Source organism: Ischnura elegans, chromosome 7 (assembly GCF_921293095.1).
Source record: "Ischnura elegans chromosome 7, ioIscEleg1.1, whole genome shotgun sequence".
NCBI classification, from domain to species: Eukaryota; Metazoa; Arthropoda; class Insecta; order Odonata; family Coenagrionidae; genus Ischnura; species Ischnura elegans.
Window position 1 is genome coordinate 118275578 of NC_060252.1, and position 7190 is coordinate 118282767.

The window sequence follows — 7190 nt, forward strand, 5'->3', positions numbered from 1 at the left end:
AAATATGTGTTTTATATGCTGCACCATGCTGTGGAATATAAATGAGTTGCTATGTGGAGTATGGAAAATATAACGAATCAGTTACGAGTTTCATCAATAAAAAGAAATTCGAAATTTTGACCCTCCGATCGTAAAATCCTTATTTATCATCCGATTTCAATCAAATAACTTTTAAAAAATGTGTTTTTATATGCTGCACCATGCTGTGGAATATAAATGAGTTGCTGTGTAGAGTATGGTAAATATAACGAATCATATCCGAGTTTCATCAATAAAAAGAAATTCCAAATTTCGACCCTCCGACCGTAAAATCCTTATTTATCATCCGATTTCAATCAAATAACTTTTAAAATGTGTGTTGTTATGTGCTGCACCATGCTGTGGAATATATTTGAGTTGCTGTGTGGAGTATGGAAAATATAACGAATCATTTCCCAGTTCCATCAATAAAAAGAAATTCCAAATTTTGATCCTCTGACAGTAAAATCCTTATTTATCCTCTGATTTCAATCAAATAACTTTTAAAATGTGTCTTTTATGCATTGTACCATACTGTTGAATATATTTGAGTTTTATGTAAAGTATGGAAAATATAACGAATCATTTCCGAGGTTCATCAATAAAAAGAAATTCGAAATTTTGACCCTCTGACCGTAAAATCCTTATTTATCATCTGATTTCAATTAAATAACTCTTAAAAAATGTGTTTTAATATGCTGCACCATGCTGTGGAATATAAATGAGTTGCTGTGTAGAGTATGGTAAATATAACGAATCATATCCGAGTTTCATCAATAAAAAGCAATTCCAAATTTTGACCCTCCGACCGTAAAATCCTTATTTATCATCCGATTTCAATCAAATAACTCTTAAAATGTGTGTTGTTATGTGCTGCACCATGTTGTGGAATATAATTGAGTTGTTATGTAGAGTATGGAAAATATAAGGAATCATTTCCGAGTTACATCAATAAAAAGAAATTCCAAATTTCGACCCTCCGACCGTATAATCCTTATTTATCATACGATTTCAATCAAATAACTTTTAATATGTGTGTTGTTATGTGCTGCACCATGCTGTGGAATATAATTGAGTTGCTATGTAAAGTATGGAAAATATAACGAATCATTTCCCAGTTCCATCAATAAAAAGAAATTCCAAATTTGATTCTCCGACCGTAAAATCCTTATTTATCATCCGATTTCAAACAAATAACTTATAAAATGTGTGTTTTTGTGTGTTGCACCATACTGTGGAATATAATTGAGTTGCTATGTAAAGTATGGAAAATATAACGAATCATTTCCCAGTTCCATCAATAAAAAGAAATTCTAAATTTTGACCCTCCGACCGTTAAATCCTTATTTATCATCCGATTTCAATCAAATAACTTTTGAAATGTGTGTTTCTATGTGTTGCACCATACTGTTGAATATAAATGAGTTGCTATGTAAAGTATGGAAAATATAACGAACCATTTCCCTGTTCCATCAATAAAAAGAAATTCTAAATTTTGACCCTCCGACCGTAAAAACCTTATTTATCATCTGATTTCAATCAAATAACTCTTAAAAAATGTGTTTTTATATGCTGCACCATGCTGTGGAATATAAATGAGTTGCTGTGTAGAGTAGGGTAAATATAACGAATCATATCCGAGTTTCATCAATAAAAAGAAATTCGAAATTTTGACCCTCCGATCGTAAAATCCTTATTTATCATCCGATTTCAATCAAATAACTTTTAAAATGTGTGTTTTTAAGTGCTGCACTATAGTGTGTAATAAAATTGAGTTGCTGTGTGGAGTATGGAAAATATATCGAATCATTTCCTAGTTTCATCAATAAAAAGAAATTCAAAATTTTGACCCTCCGACTGTAAAATCCTTATTTATCATCCGATTTCAATTAAATAACTTTTAAAATGTGTGTTTTTATGTGCTGCACTATAGTGTGGACTATAATTGAGTTGTTTTATAGAGTATGGAAAATATAAGGAATCATTTCCGAGTTACATCAATAAAAAGAAATTCCAAATTTCGACCCTCCGACCGTAAAATCCTTACTTATCATCCGATTTCAATCAAATAACTTTTAAAATGTGTGTTTTCATGTGCTGCACCAGGCTGTGGATTATAATTGATTTGCTATGTGTAGTATGGAAAATATAACGAATCATTTCCGAATTTCATCAATAAAAAGAAATTACAAATTTTGACCCTCCGACCGTAAAATCCTTATTTATCATCCGATTTCAATCAAATAGCTTTTAAAATATGTGTTTTATATGCTGCACCATGCTGTGGAATATAAATGAGTTGCTATGTGGAGTATGGAAAATATAACGAATCAGTTACGAGTTTCATCAATAAAAAGAAATTCGAAATTTTGACCCTCTGACCGTAAAATCCTTATTTATCATCCGGTTTCAATCAAATAACTTTTAAAAAATGTGTTTTTATATGCTGCACCATGCTGTGGAATATAAATGAGTTGCTGTGTAGAGTATAGTAAATATAACGAATCATATCCGAGTTTCATCAATAAAAAGAAATTCCAAATTTTGACCCTCCGACCGTTAAATCCTTATTTATCATCCGATTTCAATCAAATAACTTTTAAAATTTGTGTTGTTATGTGCTGCACCATGCTGTGGAATATAATTGAGTTGCTGGTTGGAGTATGGAAAATATAACGAATCATTTCCGAGTTCCATCAATAAAAAGAAATTCCAAATTTTGATCCTCTGACAGTAAAATCCTTATTTATCCTCTGATTTCAATCAAATAACTTTTAAAATGTGTCTTTTATGCATTGTACCATACTGTTGAATATATTTGAGTTTTATGTAAAGTATGGAAAATATAAGGAATCATTTCCGAGTTTCATCAATAAAAAGAAATTCCAAATTTCGACCCTCGGACCGTTAAATCCCTATTTATCATCCGATTTCAATCAGATAACTTTTAAAATGTGTGTTGTTATGTGCTGCACCATGTTGTGGAATATAATTGAGTTGTTATGTAGAGTATGGAAAATATAAGGAATCATTTCCGAGTTACATCAATAAAAAGAAATTCCAAATTTCGACCCTCCGACCGTATAATCCTTATTTATCATACGATTTCAATCAAATAACTTTTAATATGTGTGTTGTTATGTGCTGCACCATGCTGTGGAATATAATTGAGTTGCTATGTAAAGTATGGAAAATATAACGAATCATTTCCCAGTTCCATCAATAAAAAGAAATTCCAAATTTGATTCTCCGACCGTAAAATCCTTATTTATCATCCGATTTCAAACAAATAACTTATAAAATGTGTGTTTTTATGTGTTGCACCATACTGTGGAATATAATTGAGTTGCTATGTAAAGTATGGAAAATATAACGAATCATTTCCCAGTTCCATCAATAAAAAGAAATTCTAAATTTTGACCCTCCGACCGTTAAATCCTTATTTATCATCCGATTTCAATCAAATAACTTTTAAAATGTGTGTTTCTATGTGTTGCACCATACTGTTGAATATAAATGAGTTGCTATGTAAAGTATCGAAAATATAACGAACCATTTCCCTGTTCCATCAATAAAAAGAAATTCTAAATTTTGACCCTCCGACCGTAAAAACCTTATTTATCATCTGATTTCAATCAAATAACTCTTAAAAAATGTGTTTTTATATGCTGCACCATGCTGTGGAATATAAATGAGTTGCTGTGTAGAGTAGGGTAAATATAACGAATCATATCCGAGTTTCATCAATAAAAAGAAATTCGAAATTTTGACCCTCCGATCGTAAAATCCTTATTTATCATCCGATTTCAATCAAATAACTTTTAAAATGTGTGTTTTTAAGTGCTGCACTATAGTGTGTAATAAAATTGAGTTGCTGTGTGGAGTATGGAAAATATATCGAATCATTTCCTAGTTTCATCAATAAAAAGAAATTCAAAATTTTGACCCTCCGACTGTAAAATCCTTATTTATCATCCGATTTCAATTAAATAACTTTTAAAATGTGTGTTTTTATGTGCTGCACTATAGTGTGGACTATAATTGAGTTGTTTTATAGAGTATGGAAAATATAAGGAATCATTTCCGAGTTACATCAATAAAAAGAAATTCCAAATTTCGACCCTCCGACCGTAAAATCCTTACTTATCATCCGATTTCAATCAAATAACTTTTAAAATGTGTGTTTTCATGTGCTGCACCAGGCTGTGGATTATAATTGATTTGCTATGTGTAGTATGGAAAATATAACGAATCATTTCCGAATTTCATCAATAAAAAGAAATTACAAATTTTGACCCTCCGACCGTAAAATCCTTATTTATCATCCGATTTCAATCAAATAGCTTTTAAAATATGTGTTTTATATGCTGCACCATGCTGTGGAATATAAATGAGTTGCTATGTGGAGTATGGAAAATATAACGAATCAGTTACGAGTTTCATCAATAAAAAGAAATTCGAAATTTTGACCCTCTGACCGTAAAATCCTTATTTATCATCCGGTTTCAATCAAATAACTTTTAAAAAATGTGTTTTTATATGCTGCACCATGCTGTGGAATATAAATGAGTTGCTGTGTAGAGTATAGTAAATATAACGAATCATATCCGAGTTTCATCAATAAAAAGAAATTCCAAATTTCGACCCTCCGACCGTAAAATCCTTATTTATCATCCGATTTCAATCAAATAACTTTTAAAATTTGTGTTGTTATGTGCTGCACCATGCTGTGGAATATAATTGAGTTGCTGTGTGGAGTATGGAAAATATAACGAATCATTTCCCAGTTCCATCAATAAAAAGAAATTCCAAATTTTGATCCTCTGACAGTAAAATCCTTATTTATCCTCTGATTTCAATCAAATAACTTTTAAAATGTGTCTTTTATGCATTGTACCATACTGTTGAATATATTTGAGTTTTATGTAAAGTATGGAAAATATAAGGAATCATTTCCGAGTTTCATCAATAAAAAGAAATTCCAAATTTCGACCCTCGGACCGTTAAATCCTTATTTATCATCCGATTTCAATCAAATAACTTTTAAAATGTGTGTTGTTATGTGCTGCACCATGCTGTGGAATATAATTGAGTTGCTGTGTAGGGTATGGAAAATATAACGAATCATTTCCGAGTTTCATCATTAAAAAGAAATTCCAAATTTTGACCCTCCGACCGTAAAATCCTTATTTATCATCCGATTTCAATGAAATAACTTTTTAAATATGTGTTTTTATATTCTGCACCATGCTGTGGAATAAAAATGAGTTGCTATGTGGAGTATGGAATATATAACGAATCATTTACGAGTTTCATCAATAAAAAGAAATTCGAAATTTTGACCCTCTGACCGTAAAATCCTTCTTTATCATCTGATTTCAATTAAATAACTCTTAAAAAATGTGTTTTTATATGCTGCACCATGCTGTGGAATATAAATGAGTTGCTGTGTAGAGTATGGTAAATATAACGAATCATATCCGAGTTTCATCAATAAAAAAAAATTCCAAATTTTGACCCTCCGACCGTAAAATCCTTATTTATCATCCGATTTCAATCACATAACTTTTAAAATGTGTGTTGTTATGTGCTGCACCATGCTGTGGAATATAATTGAGTTGCTGTGTAGAGTATGGTAAATATAACGAATCATATCCGAGTTTCATCAATAAAAAGAAATTCCAAATTTCGACCCTCCGACCGTAAAATCCTTATTTATCATACGATTTCAATCAAATAACTTTTAAAATGTGTGTTGTTATGTGCTGCACCATGCTGTGGAATATAATTGAGTTGCTGTGTAGGGTATGGAAAATATAACGAATCATTTCCGAGTTTCATCATTAAAAAGAAATTCCAAATTTTGACCCTCCGACCGTAAAATCCTTATTTATCATCCGATTTCAATCAAATAACTTTTAAAATGTGTCTTTTATGTATTGCACCATACTGTGGAATATAATTGAGTTGCTATGTAAAGTATGGAAAATATAACGAATCATTTCCCAGTTCCATCAATAAAAAGAAATTCCAAATTTGACCCTCCGACCGTTAAATCCTTATTTATCATCCGATTTCAATCAAATAACTTTTAGAATGTGTGTTTCTATGTGTTGCACCATACTGTTGAATACAAATGAGTTGCTATGTAAAATATGGAAAATATAACGAACCATTTCCCTGTTCCATCAATAAAAAGAAATTCTAAATTTTGACCCTCCGACCGTAAAAACCTTATTTATCATCTGATTTCAATCAAATAACTCTTAAAAAATGTGTTTTTATATGCTGCACCATGCTGTGGAATATAAATGAGTTGCTGTGTAGAGTAGGGTAAATATAACGAATCATATCCGAGTTTCATCAATAAAAAGAAATTCGAAATTTTGACCCTCCGATCGTAAAATCCTTATTTATCATCCGATTTCAATCAAATAACTTTTAAAATGTGTGTTTTTAAGTGCTGCACTATAGTGTGTAATAAAATTGAGTTGCTGTGTGGAGTATGGAAAATATATCGAATCATTTCCTAGTTTCATCAATAAAAAGAAATTCAAAATTTTGACCCTCCGACTGTAAAATCCTTACTTATCATCCGATTTCAATTAAATAACTTTTAAAATGTGTGTTTTTATGTGCTGCACTATAGTGTGGACTATAATTGAGTTGTTTTATAGAGTATGGAAAATATAAGGAATCATTTCCGAGTTACATCAATAAAAAGAAATTCCAAATTTCGACCCTCCGACCGTAAAATCCTTACTTATCATCCGATTTAATCAAATAACTTTTAAAATGTGTTTTTCATGTGCTGCACCAGGCTGTGGATTATAATTGAGTTGCTATGTGTAGTATGGAAAATATAACGAATCATTTCCGAATTTCATCAATAAAAAGAAATTACAAATTTTGACCCTCCGACCGTAAAATCCTTATTTATCATCCGATTTCAATCAAATAGCTTTTAAAATATGTGTTTTATATGCTGCACCATGCTGTGGAATATAAATGAGTTGCTATGTGGAGTATGGAAAATATAACGAATCAGTTACGAGTTTCATCAATAAAAAGAAATTCGAAATTTTGACCCTCTGACCGTAAAATCCTTATTTATCATCCGATTTCAATCAAATAACTTTTAAAAAATGTGTTTTTATATGCTGCACCATGCT